Source organism: Anser cygnoides, chromosome 7 (assembly GCF_040182565.1).
Source record: "Anser cygnoides isolate HZ-2024a breed goose chromosome 7, Taihu_goose_T2T_genome, whole genome shotgun sequence".
Taxonomy (NCBI): Eukaryota; Metazoa; Chordata; class Aves; order Anseriformes; family Anatidae; genus Anser; species Anser cygnoides.
In genome coordinates, this window is record NC_089879.1 from 3747975 (window position 1) to 3769333 (window position 21359).

The 21359-nt window shown below is 47.4% G+C and overlaps 1 protein-coding gene across 2 annotated transcripts in view; it reads left to right on the plus strand.

Moving 5' to 3' along the window:
• CTBP2 (C-terminal binding protein 2) overlaps positions 1–21359 on the plus strand; it is a 124573-nt gene that overhangs the window by 43144 nt on the left and 60070 nt on the right. Inside the window, exon 1 of one of the 2 annotated variants that reach the window (XM_067000348.1) lies at positions 19114–19132. The exons of the other annotated variant lie outside the window; for it this stretch is intronic. The gene's annotated coding sequence lies outside the window, so the exon portion shown is untranslated. Of the gene's footprint in view, positions 1–19113; positions 19133–21359 lie in introns of those variants that run through there. 2 annotated transcript variants of the gene reach the window in all.

Sequence of the window (21359 nt, forward strand, 5' to 3'; positions counted from 1 at the left end):
CATCGCCTGCCAGCGAGGGTGGCAGCTTCTCGCCGCTCCCGACAATCGCTTCTTGCAGCACATGGCCACTCCAGATAGGCTTTAGATCAAAGTTGCTGCCAAAGCCTGAGAGACACACGCGTTTTTCCAGGATGCTGGAGGAGCATCTGGGCACTTTGTTGGAACGGCAGCGAAATTTCAGCAAGGACGCTGTTGGGAAGGCAAAGCAACATCTCTCCCTTTGGAAGATGCCATCCAAGCTTGACTTCACACCCGGAGCCTGGTCCCACTGGAGATAGCAAGGAGGAGGTGGCCACGTGCGAGTGGTACCCCACTGTATGTGGTCCTCCTGGAGACCTGGTGGGACTCGTCCGTGTGCCCACAACACGGGAGGAAAGCAACGGGAAAAGAGGGCAAGTTACACTGTGGTTATAGGGCTGGCAGCTGGTGGGGCAGAAAATAAACTGAGCAGTCATCCCAGTTCTAAGTTCCCATGATTTAGCTGAGTTAAAATATGTATCTAAGGAATCTAATGGGGAAATGTAAAAAAAAATAAAATGTAATAATACGTTTATGAATGTTCCAAAGAATAGGAAGAAAAGAAAAAAAGGCATAGGAGAAAATATCCCAGGATTTTCATTCTTTTACGGCTATCTGGCATTTTTGCTTGGGGCTGAAGGACTTACTGCATTGGTCTGATGACAAAGTACCCATAGAGCCCACACGTAATAGTCACAGGCACTGCTCATTTTCTGACATCCCATATTCTTGAGCTCTGGAAGCGTAATATCAGCTATTCCCCAGCCTATTTATTGCAACCAGCTTTTTAAGTAATGGGCCAAATAATGATCGCAGATGCTATAATCAACATTTTTGTTAATGATTTACAGCTCCATTTGCAAAATAATTAGTTCTGCAGAGCTCCATGGTACAATACAAGAGGAACGCTCTCCTCACTTCGTGTAGCCACAAGTTAATTGGAACTACCGAGCCTGGAGGGTGCAAGGCAGTGCGAGGGCGAGCCCTGGGGTCCCAGCCCCAGGATTAATGTAGCCTGGCGGGCATGAAAGGAGTTTAAATATTGGCCGTGGACCCACACTGGGACACGTGGATGCTGGGGAGAACGTGCTTGGCTCCTGATGACAACCTAGGTGGGTTATAGCTGCCGCCTGCTGAAGTGGGGCTGTGCCCATCGGTGCAGCTTGGTGCCGCTTTCCTATAGATGCACAGGAGAGCTGCTCCCAGAAATGGTAGAGAAAGGGCAAGAAAGCCAAATACCCTTTTTGTGAAGATGAGCAGTTTTTGTGCTCCTCTCCATGCAGTGATAACTAAGGTCTCGGGGATGGGGGCCAGAGGGGAAACCGTCCTGGCATCTTCCAGCAGCGAATGCAGAGGTGCCTGAGAGCCCAAACCCCAGATCCATCCTTACTGGGGGGCAGATGAATCCTGAGAGTTTTTAAAAACTGCTTGGAGTCTTGCTGTGGAACAAATAGATGTGCTCCATGTCTTCCCCCCATGGCCAGGACGGTGGCTGGAGCAAAGCAGGTGGCTTTGTTGCTGCTGTGCCTCCTGGCCATGCCGGGCAGGGTCGGGGCTAGTCCCTCGCTCTCTTTTCCTATTTGTTTAGATTTTCAGCTCATGAGCAGAAAGATCTTGATTCACGCTTGGCACAACATGGCTCTGATCTCAGCGGCAGATGCCAGATGCTGCCGGAATACAAAGAAATAATGAAAGTAACCCAAAATGTGTGAGTCAGCAATAGGTGTGATGGGGGTGCCTCTTCGGCTTTGCCTTTTTGTCTCTGGCTTTTCGTACTGCCTCCGCGCTGCTTTCAGCTTCTCCTTTCTCTTCTCCCTCTTTTCTTCCTCCAGTTTCATTCCTGTTGTCTTTCTTGTCTTCCTTCTGCCACCTTCATACCAGGTGATGTGACCAGACGGTGGGAGAGCGCTGGCTGGAGGAACTTGACTGCTCTGGTAACTAGCAATCGCTTTCCATTTGCTTCTGCACAGAAATTCCCTGGTACCCTCGGTACCATTAGTGCCCTCTTGGCAGCTTGCGTTTTATTTATGGAAATTCGGAGTGATTCTTCTTTCCAGCTCTAAACACAAAGCTGAGTGCTGGTGTCACTGCAGAAGTGCTAACCGCAGTCAGTGCCTCTTTGAGAAATGCTGAATTGCTTTAGTTCTTTACTGTGAGTCGCTAATTTTATTTCCTCCTACCACTATGTACAGTTCCTATAGTTCTGGAGGTCACTGGAGATTTGTAAGTGCAGCCAAAAGTGTTTTAAATAGTCATTGTGTAGCACAGCAATGCCATCAATCTCCCGTGCCATTATTCTATGTAGAAAGTTGGATTTGATATCTATTTTCATATTTAAAGCAAAATTACTGGCAGGCCGCCACATCCTGGAAGGCACAGAGAGCGGTAACTTGTTCGTAAAGGTTTACGCGAGTTGTAATGGTTTTACCTACTGGTTTGGGATATCTTTCAACAAATCAAGAGCTGCTGGCAACCGAATGGTTTCTGGAGAGGGTCTTTTATCCTTAACTGGTCTTATTTTATTGTTTCATTTCAAAGCCTGTCTGTAGTCAAGCTCTAATAATGATTAGATCTTTTTAATTGGAGTCTCATAAGCTTCAATTACCAGCTTGCCCAGAAATACTTCGGGTTTCTTGGCTTATATGTACATATATAAAAGGAGAAGGGAAAAAAAAAAAAAAAAAGAGAAAATAATAGTGGAATGTAAGTCTGCGGCATATTGAATTAATTTCCTGTTCCACTTCTGCATCAGCTAACCAGACAAATAACCAATTTGTTAAGGGCTCTGCTACTTCCTTCAATCACTTGCTCACAAAACACTTCTTACATTTTATTTCCTGGTTCTTCCATTTCAGGTCCTCGATTCCCCTGCGGGTCCCTCGGTGCCGGTGCCAGCAGCCGCGTGCCCGCGGGGCGAGGGCAGCGAGTGTCCCCAGCCACGCTCAGCCCCGCGCCAGCTCGCGGGGACCGGCACGAGGATGCTGCTGGTGCTGCCTCTCTGTTGCCCACTCTTCCCTTATCAGTGGCAGCAGAAATTACGGCCACCTAAAGCTGGTTCCCAGCTTACTGGGCTGTTTCAGTCGCGTCTGAGAGCGCTGAGACGGGAATACTGCCACAGCACGACGGAGGGGAATGGGGAGAGGGAGTGCCAGCGTCGGTTGTCTGCACTGGGTAGCGGGATTAAGCAAGCAGAACAGACAGGGCTTTTAGCATTTTCCTCTCCTGCCACACGATGAGTTCCTTCGGAGAGCGGTGCGACACAGGCTAACTCGGCACCATGTGGCTTTTTGCTCCACTCGGTGCATTTTGTAGGTTTATGTTTGTATTTAGGAAATCGATGCGAAGGGAGAGAAGCTCTTTGTTGCCTGCTCTACCAGGGACATCTTTCTGGAGAAACACAGGCAACAGAAAAAAAAAAAAAGAAAAAAAAAAAACAAACAAGCAACTCTGCATTTGTAGGCAAACTGCCCTAACTGCCAAATTGTTCCTTGCTAATACACAGTCCTGGAGGAAAATCTGTAAGGAAAACAAAGATGTGTAATTCGAGACTTCTCGAGCAGAAGTTACAGAGGGCTTTCAGTGTGCCCCGATGGATAGGGGAGGAAGTACATCCATTCAATTGCAGTATTGTATAGCGCATAATAAATATTTGATTACTACAGACTGTCATTTAGTTAATAAACAGCACGGGGCAGATTCTGCTCTCGGATGCTGTGTGCACATTTGCAACTGCGACTGTCACATGAGTTCATTCCTGCGCGTGAGGACAGCCTTTGGTTGAGATGCTGCGAAGTCTGCGCATAAAATATTCGAGCATCACATAAGGAAACTCTCCAGGTCGTCACCGTAGCAGTGTGTTACTGCAGCAACTGCTCAGACTCAGCAGTATTTTTGGTTTGACCATAAAAATACTCTGGCCTAAGGCTGGAATTTGATAAATAAGATGAATTAGATTATTTTGTTGCTGATGATACAGGATCACGATGATAAGTGTGTTTTAAAACACAGTGCAGCCTCAGCTGCCCAAATGAATGGGGGATAGTGCTGCTTTGTGGGCTGAGCTGTAACATACACAACTGGTTAAGTAATCGTTGGTCTTTTAACAGAATATTCATGAATCGTAGTTATTTATAGATTACAAGAGTTTCTGCAGATGTTTGCTCTGCAGCATGCATGCATTTCTATTGGAAACAAAACTCAAGCTAGCAAATCCTGAGCAAAAGGTCAGCGAGGACCGACGGTTGGGAACCCACAGTGCTGTGAATGGGGCAGCATCCCCTGAAGCAGTTTAATAGATGATTTAGTGGAGGGAAAAAAAAAAAAAAAAAAGTTTCACAATGTTTTACTATTTAATTTCTTTTTTGTGTTTAACATTGTGTGGGGGAACCAGAGAGGCAATGGGGAAACTGGGAGGGGGGGGAGCGTGTGAAAAATGGCAACAGAAACCTCAGTGTTTTCTGGTTGTTATTTTTGAGATCCCTGCCCAGCTCCTGCACTCACCTCTGCTTTCTGGTTTCCCTGGTGCCACCCGGTAATGACGTTAAAGTTGTCATGCTGGAGGGAGATGCCAGTAACAGAGGAATAACTAAATGGTTTTGGCTGGAACCAAGAGGAAAAGGTGAAAAAACCCTGTTCCCTGCTTTAAGCTAAGCTGGAATTGAACCTCGTAATCAGTGTTTCGTTAGTCCTGATAGGTAAAAATCGTAGGCAGACAGATGTGGCAGTGTTTTGTGGCTTGGCAAGAAGTTCCTGACCTTGCAGGTTTAAATTTGAGTGGCTCTTCGTGTCCCTTCATCTACTTTCCCTTCCGGGATGTTTTTTGGGCTAAGTTTGGTACAGAACCTCTGGGAGACCTGTGAGTTATGGGATAATAATTCCTTGTCAGATACCGTGAGAATGGAGCTTATTTTACAAGAATTCCCTTTGATGGAAGTAGGGCCCCTAATTCAAACTTGAGTGCGTTTTAAGAGACATAGGCATGCGTACAATAAAATCCAGGGAGAACAATTTGCATAGAAAAGCCAGGAAACAGCTGGGCTTACAGACAGCTGAGATTTTAGGGTTGGTTTTCTGGGGAAATAGGGGTAGAGGTGAGCAGCAGAATTTTAAATCCAGACTACTTTTGTTTAATATTGAGTATGTGGGAATAATTTTTTAAAATACAGCTGTGTGGTTGTTCCTGAGACCACGTAAATGTTAATATCGGGGTGGTTGTTCCTTGTAATTAGCAGCTGGCTGTAATGCTGAGAGCCATTTACTTTCCTGGTCATATACAGACATATTTGTTCTTACTTTCAATTCTTTCCCATAGATGAAATTCAGCACAATCAATGCCAACAAGATTATTTTGAAAGCAGATTGGATTAAAAATCTGATCCCTTATTGAGCTTCCCATTGGCAGATGAGACTATCCTTACAGAATTAAGATTCGTGTCAGCAACAGATATGCTCGCATGAGATTGCTCAGCCTCTCACTGGCTATTTCATCCTTAAATATCCAACAGAAGTGCCTGGCCAGGCTACACTTCGTGCACTAACCTTGTTGATGTTGGTAACTAACACCAGGGCAGGAAAAAAGTATCTGAGAAGCATTTTTTCTGCATGAACATGTTTGTGTTTTTATTCCGTATGACATTACTGGGTGACTTGGGACTTCCCTAGAGGGAGGTCAGGACCACCGGTGTGAGGAAGCATCTCTGAGCATTTCCAAACCCCAGCTGGTTGGGAGCATCTCAGGTTTGGCTTTGTTGGTCTTACGTAGAAATATACCATTAGGTGGTACTTGAAGCCCGATCCCTGTACTTGTGGAGCCAGGATGCTTTCCAGTGATGTGGTCCAAGAGGATGTGGTCCCGGGTCTGAGCCACGGGACTTGTGCTCTGTGCTGCTCCCCAAAAACGGAGGCAGAAACAGCCTCATCCCCTCGTTCCACTTCCATCACCTGGACACCTGGAAGCACCAAACCCCATTTTTAGAGGAATAACTGCGTGTGTGCCTGCAGGCAGGTTTGGTTCCCTGCACATGTCAATGAGTCCGTCCTTCCCCCTGTTTTGGCTGCACTCACGTTGGTGCCGCACCTAGGACTGCGGTTTGCAGACCATGCAGGTGACCCCAAAGACTTAAAAAACCGCTCAGCACCTGGGACGCTGCAGTTCCAGATGGTTTGGGGTGATAACGTCGTAAAGGTATATTAGGCTCGTTTGGCATCCTTGCCATTTTGCATATCTGTTTTAGCAAATAATTCAATGGAAAGTATCTGGAGAAAATAAGGGAGGACACGACTCTGGAAATAAGTTGCTGTGCCTCCCATTTTACCCCTTTTGTTGTTTTTATTTAACAGAGGAATCACTCTTTTTATAGATTTATTGCCCCAGCCTAGCTTAAAAGGGAAGGGGACAGGACAATCAGCAGTGATTTATTTCTTTAATGCATTTTAAATAAGTAGACCCCCAAGAATGAAGCAGTGGTGCATAATTACATTGCACTGGTCACAAAACTCAGGCTGTGCCTGCTGCCAGCTCTTTATTTAACACCTGGTGAGCATAAGTGAACGCGCTGCTGGGGCTGGGAGCTGCAGCGTGCTCCGAGTTGTACAAAATCTGTTCTCTGATGGCAGCTTCTCTCCCAGCGAGGACAGCCAGCTCATCTCAGTGCCTTTGTGTCTGCCTTGGCACTGCGGTTTTGTAGCCTTTTCCACCTGAGCATCACTGTAAGCAGCTCCTAGAGCTCTGCTTCTGGTCCATCCTGCCCCTGCCCTGCCCTGTGTCCTCCCTCACTGGTACCCGGTGTGCTCAGCCTCCAGAGGAGCCGCTGCCTGGAGGGGCCTGGAGCTCCTTCCCGGACTGAGGTCTCCTCAATTACAGCTAGCAAAATTGATTTGAATGTTACATTTCCCCTACAAGGACCTCCTGCTAATTTCTGTGTTTTTCACAATTGCGTTTTCCTGTTTTTGTTTAGTTTTTTCATCTTTATCACCTCCCTGCTGCTGACTAAAGGAGCTGCACAACGGGGGAAAGTGTGACTAACTCGCTGCCTGCACGGGGGAAAGAGTGAGACTGGCTCTGCACATGCTGGTGATAAATGCACAGAGTAAACAGAACGGAAAAGTGGAGAAAAACAGCTTTTTTTCCAACAATCTCTTTTTTTTTTTTTAATACCGATGTTAGTCATTTCTTCCAGCAAACATAGGTTAAAACAACTTCCATCATACTAAGATTTATTGCAGAAGCAGCAGTACCAGCTTCAGATTTGTGCTTCCATCTGGGATGGTTTTCACCGTTTCTTGTTGTAAGCTATGAGAAGGAGCGAAAAAGGTTTTCCCTCTTTCTTTTCAGTGTCTGCTTTTGTTTGGCAGCGAGTGCTGTAGATGCCATTGTGCTGCTTGTCCCCAGTGCCCAGGTCGCGGGACCACGTTTTCCCTTCATGAAGTGCTTCGGCAGAGCTGCTTTCATATTTTTCCTCCAAGTATCCCAGCGTGGCTTTGGAGAGCAAAGGGAGATCTGTTTTTTGTGTGTAAACACAGTCCTGCGATGTTTATTCAATGCCTTTGTTTACTTTGAAAGTTAGTCCCATGCTAATGAATTTATAAAACCTACATTATCCATAAAACTGTCACAGGAACAAAATTTAGTAATAACTCAGGTAATGTATTTAAACCACTAGTGAGTTTGCTCTATCCTTGAGTTGATAAATTCTACGGCTTCATTTGGTAGGAATCAGCAATTTTATGTGGCAATTAATTTTAACAGCAATAGGGAGCCAAAGGACTAAATTTTTTACCCTTTCTTTTCTGCGCTTTTATGGGAATATTCTTGTATTTAACATTCAGGTTGTGGAACCGGGAAGCAATCTGTGCACGGGTGAAACGTTGCTTTCCAGGCAGCCCAGCCGAGCTGCTCTACTCGCAGCGCAGTCTGCTGGCTAAACCACGCTGCGGGTTTCGGGTCTACAAGACATGTCAGAACAAGGTCAGATGGCCCAGAACGTCTGTCCCCAGGATGTGTCTGCACGAACTTGCTGGTTCTTGTTTTCAGCTGGGTACATCACCGCCGTCGGGGTGCCAAAACCGTGAACTCAGGGCAGGGGCTGGGAGACGAGTGCTGCTGAAGCATTTTGGTGCTTGTTTTCCCCTTCTGGTCTCTGATACCAATGCTGGAAAGGTCCCAGTTGTATGATGGGCTGCAAGCGTCTAGTTCTGTAGGATCCAATCTGGGCACCAAAAATGCCTACTTCTATGTTAGCTCCTACTACCAGATTTGTGTGGTGTTAGCAGGTCACTGTAACTTATTGTTCACATGTGTAACACCGACGGCGTTCCCAGCAGCCTGCAGAAACCAGCGTAGTTCCCCTAAAGCTGAAATTTGTCTTGTAGCAATAAAAAATATCAAGGGAGGTAATTTTAAGGGGATTTATTTATGATGTGGTTAAGTAACATCCACGTTCTGGTTTTTGCCCTTCATGAAAAGCGAGCTGAGCCATGGGGAGGATTTTGGCATAAGTGACCTTAGAGACCCCGTGGCCCGTGTCCGTCGGTGTGCTTTGGCAATCATCTGTGTTACGACTTTGTCAGTTCCCAAATGAGAGCGATGGCCCCGAAATGAGGTTCGTGGAAGTTATGAGCAAGGTCGTGAGCCTGACGGAAATTTCATTTTGTCCGATATTTATTCTGCTGTTTGGGGTTGCGCAGAGTTACCGGTCTGTAAAATGAGGTCGCAGCCAGGAAAGAAAGTTTGGGAGCTGCTGCTTCAGAGCTTGGGTTGAAATTAATTATTTGTATACCTTGGAGGGTTGCACTGGTTTTTAAACAAGACAGCTGGGTTAGAAAAACAGTCTGAATTCATTGTGAAATACACTGTGTGATGGCCAGCTTTTGAACCTTGCACTCCCTTGGTGCGCTACCAACCAGAAATTTCAAATTGGCTGCTTAAAATTGGCCGTGTAGCCACCCAGATATTTCATCATGTTATTTCAGAAATCCCAGCGGCTCAATGCCACAGGGTTGGGGAGCAGCTCATTGTAGTAGCAACGTTTGGAAAAGTTGGTTCGGTTTAGTTGTGTAGCTTGCGTTATGGCCACAGATACTCAGGCAGCAGAAATGCTGATGCAGAAAGGAAGGCTGGCCTGGCGAAAATGAGCTCGAGTGCATTTAAAAGAAGAAAAAGCCCAGCTGGTGTGGATTTGGATGTGAAAAATGCAATATCAAAGTGTCAGCTTTGTGGCTTCAAAAGCAAATATTATCTTAATTTTTCTAAGAACAGAATGCCTACAAAATAACACCATCGAAAACTAAAAAGCAGTATACTCCTCAAACACCAATTTTAAATGCCAACGATTCTTAATTTAAAGAAAAAAATCTACAGCAAAATTACCGTGTTTTTGTGCACAAAACCTATGGGTTGTCTGGAAAACAAACCCCGATAAAAGAGTGGTGCCAGGCACTTGCCTATGCTTTTCACAGGGATTTCTCTATAGGGCTTCCTTCCCTGATAGCTCCCTCACCACCCATTGCCTCTTCTCTCTGCTGATAAACTCTCTGATCTCCCCGTCATCCTCTTGGCTGCTCTGGTTTGGTATGTATGGAGGGTTGTTTTTGAAGTGTATGTTTATGTGCAAGCCATGTTCATAAAACTGAGTGTGTATTCTTTCGAGTTGTGAAGTGCTGACTCTGGACATTTATTTGTTTTTCTACTTGTTGCTTCCTTTTGAAAAAGTCCCGGACAAATATTTAAAGGTGTTCTGCTTAGGCTTGAGTTGCTAATTAATTTCCAGGTCTCTGCATTTCAGGAATATTGTGTCGGGGGAGCAGGTGGGGAGCTGCGTGGTGGCCCTGTGGGAGGGCACAGCAGGAGCATCCCTCTTCATGCCCGTGCCTGAAAGATGCCGCGTGGGCAGCCTCCAGTGGCTAATGCTGCTCGAGTTGCAAACTCAGCATTTGGCTGAGAAAGTTCTCTTCACCTCATTCTTATTGTTTCACTTGTGACTTTGTTATTGTCTGTTCTGGTTCCAAGGAGAAAAAGAAAAACCAAGAGAGGAAAGTGGGGTTTGGGTCCACTTCCTGTGCTGTGAGCAACCGTGCTCTGTGTTAGCTGCTGATAAGGAGGTCTTTAAACCCACAGGTTTTTAAACCCAGCACATGGTTGAACACCAGGGAAGATAGATGCTTTTTTCTGTCCCTAAAACAGCCATTCCCTGACAAAGCCTGGGCCTTTTTGGAGCAGTCCCTGCCAGTGCTGTTTGGCTGCAGGGAGAGATGCCCTCCACTTAGGTGTGTGCGAATGTCGGGAAGTTCATAGATAACCTGCTACGTTTTGTGTCCCCCATGGAGCAGAAGGGGGTCTGGTGGTAGTCTGCATGCTGCTTCAACCACAGTTGTGCCCGCATCTTTTAAAAACACATTCTGCTTTAAATGTACCCAAAGCCCTGTGATATTGCCTTGCCAGAAGCAAATCTCTTCAGCGGTCGCCAAAGCTGGCAGTGGTGGTGATGGCTGGCAGCTCCAGAGACAGCTTAGTCCATCTCAGACTCAGCCTGCCACACATGATGGCACTCGTGGTTGCCATCTCTGCACTTGGTTTGAAATGCTGAAGCTTCCTTACTGCTCCCTCCTTCTCTCTCTCTCCCCTTAATTCCCCACTTTTACGTACAAGCTTTGCATGTTTAGGGAACCGAAGCGATCGCCCATCTCCCTGGTTCCTTGGGTGGCACTGTGAGAAGACGTGGGGTGAATGTGTTTATATTCACAAGCCACAGAGCTGCTGCATTCCTGCCATAGGTCCATGTTCACAACAATATTTTAAAGCCCACAGCCCGTGAGACCGTTCCTCCCTGCTAGCACTTAAGATGGTGTCTATGAGTGTTGGCAGACACGGCACCGGCCCTACTGCAGGCTGCCCCAGAGCAGTGATTGTATTTGCATGCTTCCTAGCAACTTTGTGTGTTGGTTCAATTACAAAGGCCTCGAAAAACGCACTCCATCTGGTTTTCCAACCCCAGATGCGACCACCCCAAAGAGTGATCTAATTCTTCTGTATTTAGACTTGAAAACTTCTCACCAGTTGGTGGTGCGGGAAATCAAATAAGAGTCCTTAGGAGCAATAAGATCCACATGCTGGCCTAATTGCACATGGAGCTAGACTGCTGCTCTTGCTCTAGCGTATTTGCAGTGCTGCTGTCAAAGGCGTATTGTTAGGCAAGGGGAAAACCCACAAATCTTAATCTGAGTAATAATGTAATGTGGCCCGATAATTAGCTGCTCATGATAGGGGCCCCTTGGTGTCTGGTGTGGTGCGTTGTGTGGCGTGGTGCCTTCTGCAGGAGCAGGCGGCCAGGTCGGCCTGGTCTGGAGACCGCGCTTTGTGGAGGGGGACAGTTTCTTCATCTGCTTTACAATATCATCATTTTTGTCTGCATTAGCTCATTTGGGAGTGTAGTTTTAAAGTGTTTTTTAAATTCGTGGGGGAAAAAAGCTGCAGCTTCGCACCTCTGCAGACCGGTGTGGGAGGGCAGGATTCACGGTGGGGCCTGGATGTCCATGAGCAGGCTGCAGGAGGGGCAGAGGAGAAATGAGTGGGGTTATCGAGTGGTAGGACAATGCCACTCAACCTGTGCAGGAGCGTATCATCTCCCTCATGTGCCCCACAGCAGAACGTCACTTGGTTGTGACAGTTTGTCTAAGCAGGGCCTGGGCTCAGAGCCGCATTATTTTGAGCTTCCCATCGGCCGCCAGTAATTCATCCTGCCTGGCTGTGGCCCTGCTTTCTTAAGCACGGGGAGCCTGGCAGGGAGCGGCGAGGGAAAGTTTGAAACCACCTCCCTACGCCCTCAAAACTTCAGACCGAGTTCTGAAAACAAACGAGAGGCGACCAGCCTTAAATATCCCCTCTGTTGATTAGCGCACGCCCTGAATCGCGCCGGGGCTTGTTTCGGAGCGGGGTTTCCTGTGGGAGCCCCCGCGCGCCTCGCAGGAAGCGCGGCCGGGCCTGCGGCCATGGACCTGCTCCCGCTGCCCCCTCCGTCGGCGCGGTGACGCACGGCCATGCCCGCGTGCCGCCGCATGGCTGCCACGGGGAGGCCGCCCGGCCTCCGGCCAGCGCAGACGGTGAGCGCAGGAGACAAGGCACGGCCCCGGGAGACCCGAGCTGTGTCAACAAATTAAGTCGGCGCTATTTTAAGCCGCTCTGTACCTAACACTTCCTGTTTTTCAGGAGAAACTTCTTGTTTTTTTGCTTTTATGTTGACGGATTTATTCTAACGGCTTGTTCCTGAAGAAAGGAGTTGTGGGGTTGGGTTTTTCTGTTGTTGTTTTGTTTTGTTTTGTTTCGTTTTCCTGGTTCTCTTGAAGTGTGCAGGTTGGTGGCCCATGAGAAAGGAAGAGGGCGGCAGGAGGACTTCGGGGGGAGGAGGGCCGGGCTTGGCGGCCGAGTGCGCACGGCCTGGTCGCCGGGGTTATTATGGGGGTTTTTGGGTGCAGTGAGGGGTCCCGCTGGAGGTAGGCTGCCAGTCAGAAGACCACGGCGATGTTTTCGTACTTTCATTAACACTAAGTTAAGCCATGTGTGGTTCTCTTTCGAGGAGTGTTGGCCTAACCAGTAAGGACAAAGTAAATAGCGTTCATTTCCTGCTGACCTTTTAACACGAACAGATGTTTTCTCTTACAAGTACCATAGGCCACTTCAGTCACTGACCTCATCAAGTGGGCTGCTGCCATTTTCATACTCTGCAGTCTCTAAAACTGCCTTTTTAACCCATTTTGCTGAGCCCTGCCTGCAGAAATGGGTCTCCCTCCTTGGTCACAACCCATGTGCCTTTAACATTTTTAACTTTCTTCTCTCTGGATGAACCAACGACTTCCTCCTCGTTTTTGTCCTACACGGAGGATGGCAGATGTTTCCTCTGATGGGCTCTATCAGGCTGCCCCGGGGGAAATGAGTTTCCCTTTATACTCTTTTCCCTAGCTGCCCTCTCGTGGGTTGGACTTGCAGCCCCACAGCTGGAGCAGTAAGTCCGTCACCCTTATCCTTGTTTATGTTTTTTGATCAGAACGAAGGGGTCTTGGAGTCACCTCAAGGATCAAAAAATGATCAGGTCGCAGTGCCAGAGCTGAGGCTTTCATCAGTGGGATTTCCCTTCAGTGCTTATTGCACCTTTGTGACCACCCTGGCATCTGCTGGTGCCTCCTCTGCAGCCCCATGGATCTTGGTCCTGCCCAAGGAGTCAGAAACGTTATTTGTCCCATCCCCAGGCTGCTCTGCTTGGAGATCTCCTGGCCTTGCTTTTTTGCCATGCCGTCTTCCCTACTGCATCTCTAGATCTGCTGCTGCAGATGGTGCTGGTTGGAAATCTGTGCAGGACTTGAAGCTGTTTGGGAAGCAAATGTGGTAGGAATGAGCAGTGAAGCTTGCTCATTCCTGCCGCCTTTTAATTTGCTTTTGACCAAAGGATGTTCAAGTCTGAGCATGACTTGTGTGTTTAAGAATACCAGAGATACCAAGTTCATCCAGGAGACACCTAAAGGAAGTTTCTCTGCTGGCTGTCCTGGCCAGAGCCTGTTTGCTTCAGCCAGTCCTTCATGGAGGGTATGGGGACAAGTTCTGGAGTGAGGTAATGGGGGAGAGAGATGTGGTGGCAGGCTGATGGACATTGAATGCATTTGGTTCAGATGTTCACGCGTTGGTGAAGAGCCTCTTTCCAAAGCTGATGTTGCAGTAGAGTCTTGTCTGGTGGCATGAAGCAGAGTGAGGTGTCTCCATGTCTGGGATGAAAAAAGCACAACTCGGTACCTGGAGACCAGTTTGTTATGCGTGGCGTGCTGCTTGTGTTCCTGAGTAAGTGGCATTCAGTTTGGAGAGCAAAGCCTTCAGTCTTCTTTTGGCTTCAAGTGAGGAGCACTGGAGAGAGGAAAAAATACTAGTGTGATTTTCAGTTATTGAGTTACTCCATCTGGAAAGGGATGTGTATAAATTTAAAGGTCATGGAATTAGCTTTATAGACTATTTTTTTAAAATACATGTTGAGTGTAGGTTGATAGAGATTCCCAGAGATAGAGATTTGTTTGTTGCTTTTTGGCCTTTCCTTGAAGCATTTTGTTGTTGTTGTTATACATTCCATCTTTATTTTAGTAGTCTCCATATGTATTTAGTTCAGAAGTTTTACTCCATGAGTTCTGATTTCTATCCAGAGCAGTGGGTCTATGCTGGACAAATAAGAAGCAAAGAAAAAGTTTTCTGTGGCTCAGGTTCCCCTTCTTTTCCTGTTCAATTAAAAAGAGAAGTATTCAGAGTCTTAAAAATTCCCTAGTATTACCCAAACATGACCATCTTTATAGTTTCAAGTTTAGAGAAAATGACTCACAGGCATTTTTAGTAAAGGATTGCTCAAAATAGAGTCAAGTATGATTCATATTAGCAAATCAAGACACAACAGAAGCAAGAAAAAAGCCTTTAACTTGACACTTGCCCTTCCGGATGGGTGCATTGTTAAGGGGATGGCTGAGATTTCCCCTCCGTATGTGACATCTGGCAACGAGGGGAGCAGCGTGCGGGGCATGTGGCAGCTGTGGATGCTCCTGAGCTGTCACCTGCCTGTTTCTGGGGCAGCTGGGGCGTGAGGTGGGCAGGAGCTGTGCATGGTGCGACCTCTCCTGCGATGGAGCACATCCTCTCTCAGTCCCAGTTCAGTCTGTCTTGCAGGTTATCTGCGGAAGGCTTCCTGGGCGGATTGGACAAAATGGTCCTGTGATTCTGGGATTGCATCTCTGCCTTAATGGTAGGAATCCTGCCACCCTTGTATATTGATTTTTATCGATCAGTGTAATTAGTCTATACCTAATTGTTGTGGGCACTTACGAAGATCAACCCTTTGAGTCTGAAGTTGAAGACCATGAAGTCTGTAGTTGGGTGCCTCTCACAAAGACACCAGGCTTTTACCCACCGGTGTTCACACCTTATGTCCAGCACTGTGCTGGGCTGCTCTAAATTTTGAGGTCAACATGGCACGAGACATGTCCCATCTACAGCAGTGTGCTGCTTGTAGGGACTTTAAAAGAGGAACCAGTCTCTTTGGCTCTACCTGAACGCAAGGGGCATTCACAAAGCACACTTGTAATACAACCCTTGTGAGAAGAATTGTTTAACAAATAGCCAGATAATCTAGTTTGCCTTTTCTGCAGTGTTTTAGTTTGCCCTGCGCTGGCAGTCAGCCTTTCCCAGGTTTAACCTTGCACTGAAGATTTTATCTCGCAATCCTGCGGAGACGGCTGCTGATTGTGGAAAACATCACGAACTTAGCGAGTGGATTACTGAGCAAAATCGATTTTATTTGGTACATTCATATGCTGAAAGGCAACATAATAGTGTCTGCTTTGCTTCCACACCAGCGAGGGATAAGCGCCCCAACACATGCTGGAGACCCTGTGCGAGTCCGAGAGGCACCAGCGTGTTTTGGAGCACGTTCGTCGCCGACCTAATTCTGATGGCGTCGTTTTGGCTGACTGAGCAGGACCTGCCGAAATGCCTTAGGTGCATGTGCTGGTGTGCATGTTGTGGCTGTTTTTACCTACGTGTTAAACATTCCCCGTGAGCAATGAGAGCCGAGACCTTGCCCATGCTCCTTGCAGCTCCTTTGGTTGATGTATGGTGTTTTCCCTCCTTTTTGTCAAAGTGTCCTCTGCTCCAGAGATAATGCAATTGCTATGCAGTGCCGTGCAAATACTCTTCTGTATTTGTATCTCTTTTCTATTTAATTATGCTGTATAAATGTCCTCGGTAAATTTGATAAGTTGGGTGAAGGATATTGATTTTTGAGTCTCTCTCGTGCAGGGCTCCGTGCAGCAGCCGTTCACCAGGCCTGTTTCCTGAGGAGGTTTTGAAGGTTCAGCAGTTAAGTAGTTGCAGGATAACAAAGGAATTTCTCTCCTCTCCTGGCTGAGCTGCTGATTGCAGGGAAGAGAAAACATTAGTGTTGGGTGGTGGTTTTTTAAGACTTCGACTCATGTCATCTGTAAAAGCAGGTGGGAAGGGAGACGGAGATGCAGAATAGGCCTATTGCCTGTAACAATTCGCCTATCGCAAATAATTCCTGCTGCCAGCTCTGGGAAGGAATGAGAGGGATGCTCTGGTGCGGGACGAGGTCTGGGGGCAGCAGCAGTGGGGGTCCCTGGGGTCCCCCCTTTCCCCTGCATCGCCCCTGATGGCAGCAAGAGCAGGAGGCAGAGCCGGTGGGTGTGCAGGGAGGCGGGAGGAGGGAATTTGGAGGGTTAAACCAGGAGGACCAACAGCCTATTTTTAACGGCAGTTTTGAATGTGAAGTGTCACTGATGTTAAAAAAAGCTCCTGGTAAATAGTGGGGAAGATGCACACGATAGTGGAAAGCCAGCTGCAGCTTTTTGAGCTGGTCGCTGCTGTTTGGGAAGAGGCTGTGAGCACTTGGTTAAGTGTTAATGTTTTAATTTTTCTTTTCTTGGCCTGAGGTCTCCCTGCACTAGGGAATTCCTTTAAACCATGCTTAGCTTTCAGGCTTTTAAGATTATTTTTGCTCTTCAAGAAGAAAAGAAGGGAGAAATGTAGATATTTGTGCACTTTCCCATTGCGCTCGCTCTCTTTTCATTCTCTTGGAACTTAAAATGTTTTCCTTTCCTTCTTTTTTTTTTTCTTGAAAATTAGACCCTGATCTTTTCTGGCTAATTTCCATGTATTTCTCATACAGGTTTTTAGCCTTGATCTATAATGCAGGCCTGTGGCTGTTCTTGATAAAACTTTGGTCCCACCGGGGCTTTCATTTACAAATCCCGATTTTCAGTAGCAAATCGCTTTCTGCAAACGTCCCCTCTCGGAGCCGGCCGCGTGCACCCCCAGGTTGGGGGGGTCCCAGCATTTCCTGCGTCCTCCTGCTCGCTGCAATGCCCTGGGAGGCCAAAGCCACTGAGGTCTCCCGTGGCAATCCGTGGAGTTGTGCATCCCCTGGCAGTGGCCGCTGCTGTCTGTCGTGTCACCGATCTGCGCATGAAAGGGACCCCGAGTAGGTGTTGCGACAATAAACCATAACAGCTCTATAGGAGCTGTCACAGTTCATTGCATCAATAATCTGTGTATTAAGGAGTCCCGAGCAGGCCTTGGCACACAATGGACCGTTACGGCTCCAGATGAGCCTGTGTAAATTTAGGTCAATAACCTGAGTGTTGTTAAATCCCAAAATAGCTTTCGTACAGCAAACTGGCGAGGCTTATAAGAAAGATGTGTAGATTATGCAAACCTGTGGTGGCCGCAGAGGATGCTCTGACTTACTGCTAAAGGTTAGTGGTGGGAGAATTATTTCATTTTATTTATGGCTGTTATCTAAACCTCTCTCCGCTCACTTTGTTCCCTCCTTCCCTCTTCTTTCATCCCTCTGGAAATTAAACTGCCTGAGCGATGCTGCAAGAGCAGCAAAGGTGAGGCGCAGAGGGAGGGATGGCTGGGGAGCCCAAACCCCCCAGAAAGGCTTTTTGCCTTCCCCGAAAGCCACCCTCTGGCCTCATCCCTGAGCCGTTCCCGATCCAAACCCTGGTCCTCGATGCCCCAGCACCCGGCTGGGCTCTCCTCCTCTGTGCCGCTGGTAGCATCCTGCTCCTGCCTCCATCCATCCCTTCCCTTAGACCTTTTTGTACGTAGGCGGTGGGGAGAGGAATGCCTCTGGCACAGGAAGGAGACCGCTTTGCATTGCAGGAGCACGCCTGAATGGGGACGTGGCCTTGAACTCTTGAACTCTTTTTTTTTTCTGTGGAGTAAGACTACCGTGTACCTGAAAACAGGACTTAGTCCGATGGAAAGAGGTAGCAAAGAGGGAACTGATCTCGGGCCACAAGGAACAGGGTTTTCCACATTTCCATTCTGAGATTTTCCATTTCACCAGCAGTTGGGCAGCAAAAGATGAATTAGCCGAGCTGTTAAAGGTATTACATCTGTTTGCCCCTTCAGAGACTCGCTAGAACATATTTTCTTCGATGATAGTAGTAAGTGTTACAAACAAAACACAGTTTTCCCCTTTGAATATTTCTTTACACAGAGCATCATCTACATAAGAAAAAAAAAAAAAGTATGTTAAGCAACACGAATAGCTTCAGGCTATTTTATTTCATGTTGCTAAATAAGTCAATGCAGATGAGGACTTTTTATGTAAGAGTGCCTTGTAAATATAAGTGCTCAGATAAGAGCAAATTACAGCTCCAAAGATCTGGAGACAAGAGGGTGTTACTGCTCCTTCCTGCTGTTCCCAGTCCAGGCGAGGACCCAGGGCAGGCTCTGATGGAAAAGAGCTCGAGATACCTGAGATACACTGAGCAACACGGGGAGTTTGTGCCGTGCGGGGCAGTCTGACACCAACCCACAGCAGCTGTAACCCAGCAGTTAAAAACCCAGGGCAGGAGGTGGGTGCCGCGGCGGGACAGGCTGCGAAGCAGGGGTTATTATTTTACTATTTCTTTCATTTAGGAGTGATACGGAACCAAGGTCTTGAAGGAGTTGCAAAGACAAATGGTTTGGGTTTCAGGGCCCTTGAGCATGTACATTAGACAGGTGGGACATCACGGGCACCCAGAGTGCTAAAAGTGCTAATAACCCATCTCCTTTTGGTTGTTTTGCCATTGCTGCACTCGCTGTTATGAACTTGCGAGTATATTGGAAGTATAGACTAAAAACAAATATTTAACCAAGTTCCCCACCCTGGGGCTCGGCGAACCATGCAGGACAGGCGTGATGGTGCCGTGGGGAGCCCCGAAGCACACGGCCACCACCCGGCCAGCCCTGTCGTGGGCTTGGAGGCCGGCAGCACGGGCATGCTGGTGGGAGAGACGGGCAGCTTGACGGGGGTGGGAGGATGTGGCTCCCGGCCACGTGGAGATTTTGGTATGCAGCTCGCACTCAGGAAGTTTGGCCACCCTGATTACAAACATGCGTGTGTTTGGAGATGGATGGTGAGATATTTGTCTCTTTCCTAATTTGATTTGTATTTAGATGGAAGGAGGAAAAACACCAGAGCAGGGAAGTGGGCGGCTTTGTGCGGTTTCCTAGCCAGCAGAAGCTGAAAACGGATTACAGTTCACATTCAGGGGCACGGTAGTAACTCGAAGGAGCCATCTGAAGGTAAGTGGCCGTGCCCTACCTCCTGGCAGGGAGGAAGTTGAATTTGCCTTTGTTTCGCTCTGGAGACAGATGGGCTCTCCCCTCTGGCTCCAGAGATGGATAGCTGTGTTGAGACACAACTTGATATTTTTCTCAGTTAATCATTTTTGAACTTAAAACATAAACTGCTGTTTGAGAGGGCAAAAAGGATGAGATTTGCTGTGTCGGAGTTAGGGAGGGGGAAGAAGTGAACTGAACAAAACCAAACCTTGGAAGCAACAATAGCTGCGCGCCGAAGTGTTTATATAACCAGGACTTTTTATCATAGCTATTTCATCTTATTTTCCTCTTGTCCTTGCTCTTGCTTGCTCATCTATATACAGCATATGGAAAGGTTGAAAAGTGGCAATTACTAAATGAGAGCAGACAGAAACGGTTCTCCAGCAGCTCCAGATGGGGGTTAGCGATGCCGTTCACAAGCTGTGCGCCCGCGCTTCACTCTGCAGTATAAAATGCCCTCTAACGGCCAAATAACCACATAACTCATCCAACAGACCCGCAAACACTCATTTTTCTAGGGGCTTCTAATCTGGCTGTGCAGATTTTGGCGTGGTGCTGAATTGCTGCTTGAGTAGAGGAGAGCTTTTGGTTGTCCAGATGTAAAACCAGCGAAGGTTCGTCTCTCTCCAGCATCAGCCTTTGTGATTAGTGAAAATAAATACAAGTAATTGAGAAATGCTGGTAAAATGTTGAACGAGATTTTATTTTTCGGTATGGCAGGGACCTCAGGAGACTGTAAGATTATTTCTGTATCGTTTCCTCTTGTTTATTTGAAAAGTTAAAGGTAGTTTCCCAGCCAGTTATGTGCTGTAGGGCACGTTATCAGTGTCAGATACTTAGAAAAACAAGATAAGAGAGGTTAAAGGAGGCCCATGATTAATTAGCAGATGGATTAGGTGCTCTTGAAGCTAAGTGGATAATTTGGGTCCGGCTCCTGGTTATTGTTTTGCCCACCACCGGGCTCTTGCAAACTGTCGGTGCAGGATGAGCAGAGCATCGACCTGCCTCACTCCTGATGGCAGAAAGAGAGATGACATTTATTTTCTTTAAAGCAATTTTCTTGCAGCCTGTTTGGGCTGCCTGTTTGTGTTTCGCTGTAGGAGTGAAAGGAGTGCCGGTTCTGGTATTGCCTAGCTGAACTTGAGAAGTCACCGAGGAGCTACAGAGGGCTGTCTCTGCCTGCCAGGGGGCATACCTGGATCTCCCGGGGAGACTTCTTTTCTCTAAGCCAGTCACTAATGCTGGAAATAAAATAGGAGCAAAATCTAGGGATCTCACTCCCTTCTTTTTCGCACCATGGCTGTTGTGGCAACTTGAATATTGCCATTTCAGCAGGTCTTCATAGCGTCTGCCTTGCTAGCGAGAACCCAACCTGGAACACAGTTCGCAACCTGCAACACAGTTCTTAAAGAAACTTAAAAAAAAAAGTCCAGATCCAAACAAAAACCTCCCTCCTGCTTTCTGCATTGTCAGGATGGAAAGGAGAGAGGTTGTTACAAACCATGTATGTATTTTTTCCCTTGAAGGACATAGAGAACTGCGATACATCTACTGAGTCAAGTAGCTTTGATGGAGTAGAGCTGACAAGGGGTACTCGCCGTGACTTGAGGGCTGAAAGGAATGCAGCCTCAGCCCCTCTGTGTTGTCTTTGAAGCCTTATTATTTTAGCACAGTCTGTATCTTGTTGCATAATGTTTTAAGATGTGGTCTAAATCGTTATGTAGCGTGTTTAATTTAGCAACAGATGTGCAGGCTCATATGCCGTTATGGTACATTTTGTTCACTCATATAATAGCGAGTTACTCAAAATTGTTACCAGTTCTTCAGCACAAGACTCCTACAGCATGTTATTCTCCTTCTCTGCATGGCGAAGAGCAGAAGAGCTCTTTATTTTTCCGTCAGCAGGTGCTAACGTGGGAGTGTCTTCGTGCAGCATGCCTAACCTGCCGCATTACCGCTCTCTGCGCCAGGCTGCAGGACCCCTGCGAGCGTGTTTTCCCCGGAGGTTTTTGGGGAAAGGCACCAGGCAGGCAGCAGAGGACAAGACTTCATCCTTTAGGTTTCCGGACAGAAAACAATCGAGTCACCTAGACGGAAAGCGCTTACTGCCACCCACGGAGCCATCCAGTCATTCCCACGGAGAGGCCTTAATGCGAAACATCACTGAACGCTCCGCGGCAGCAAAATC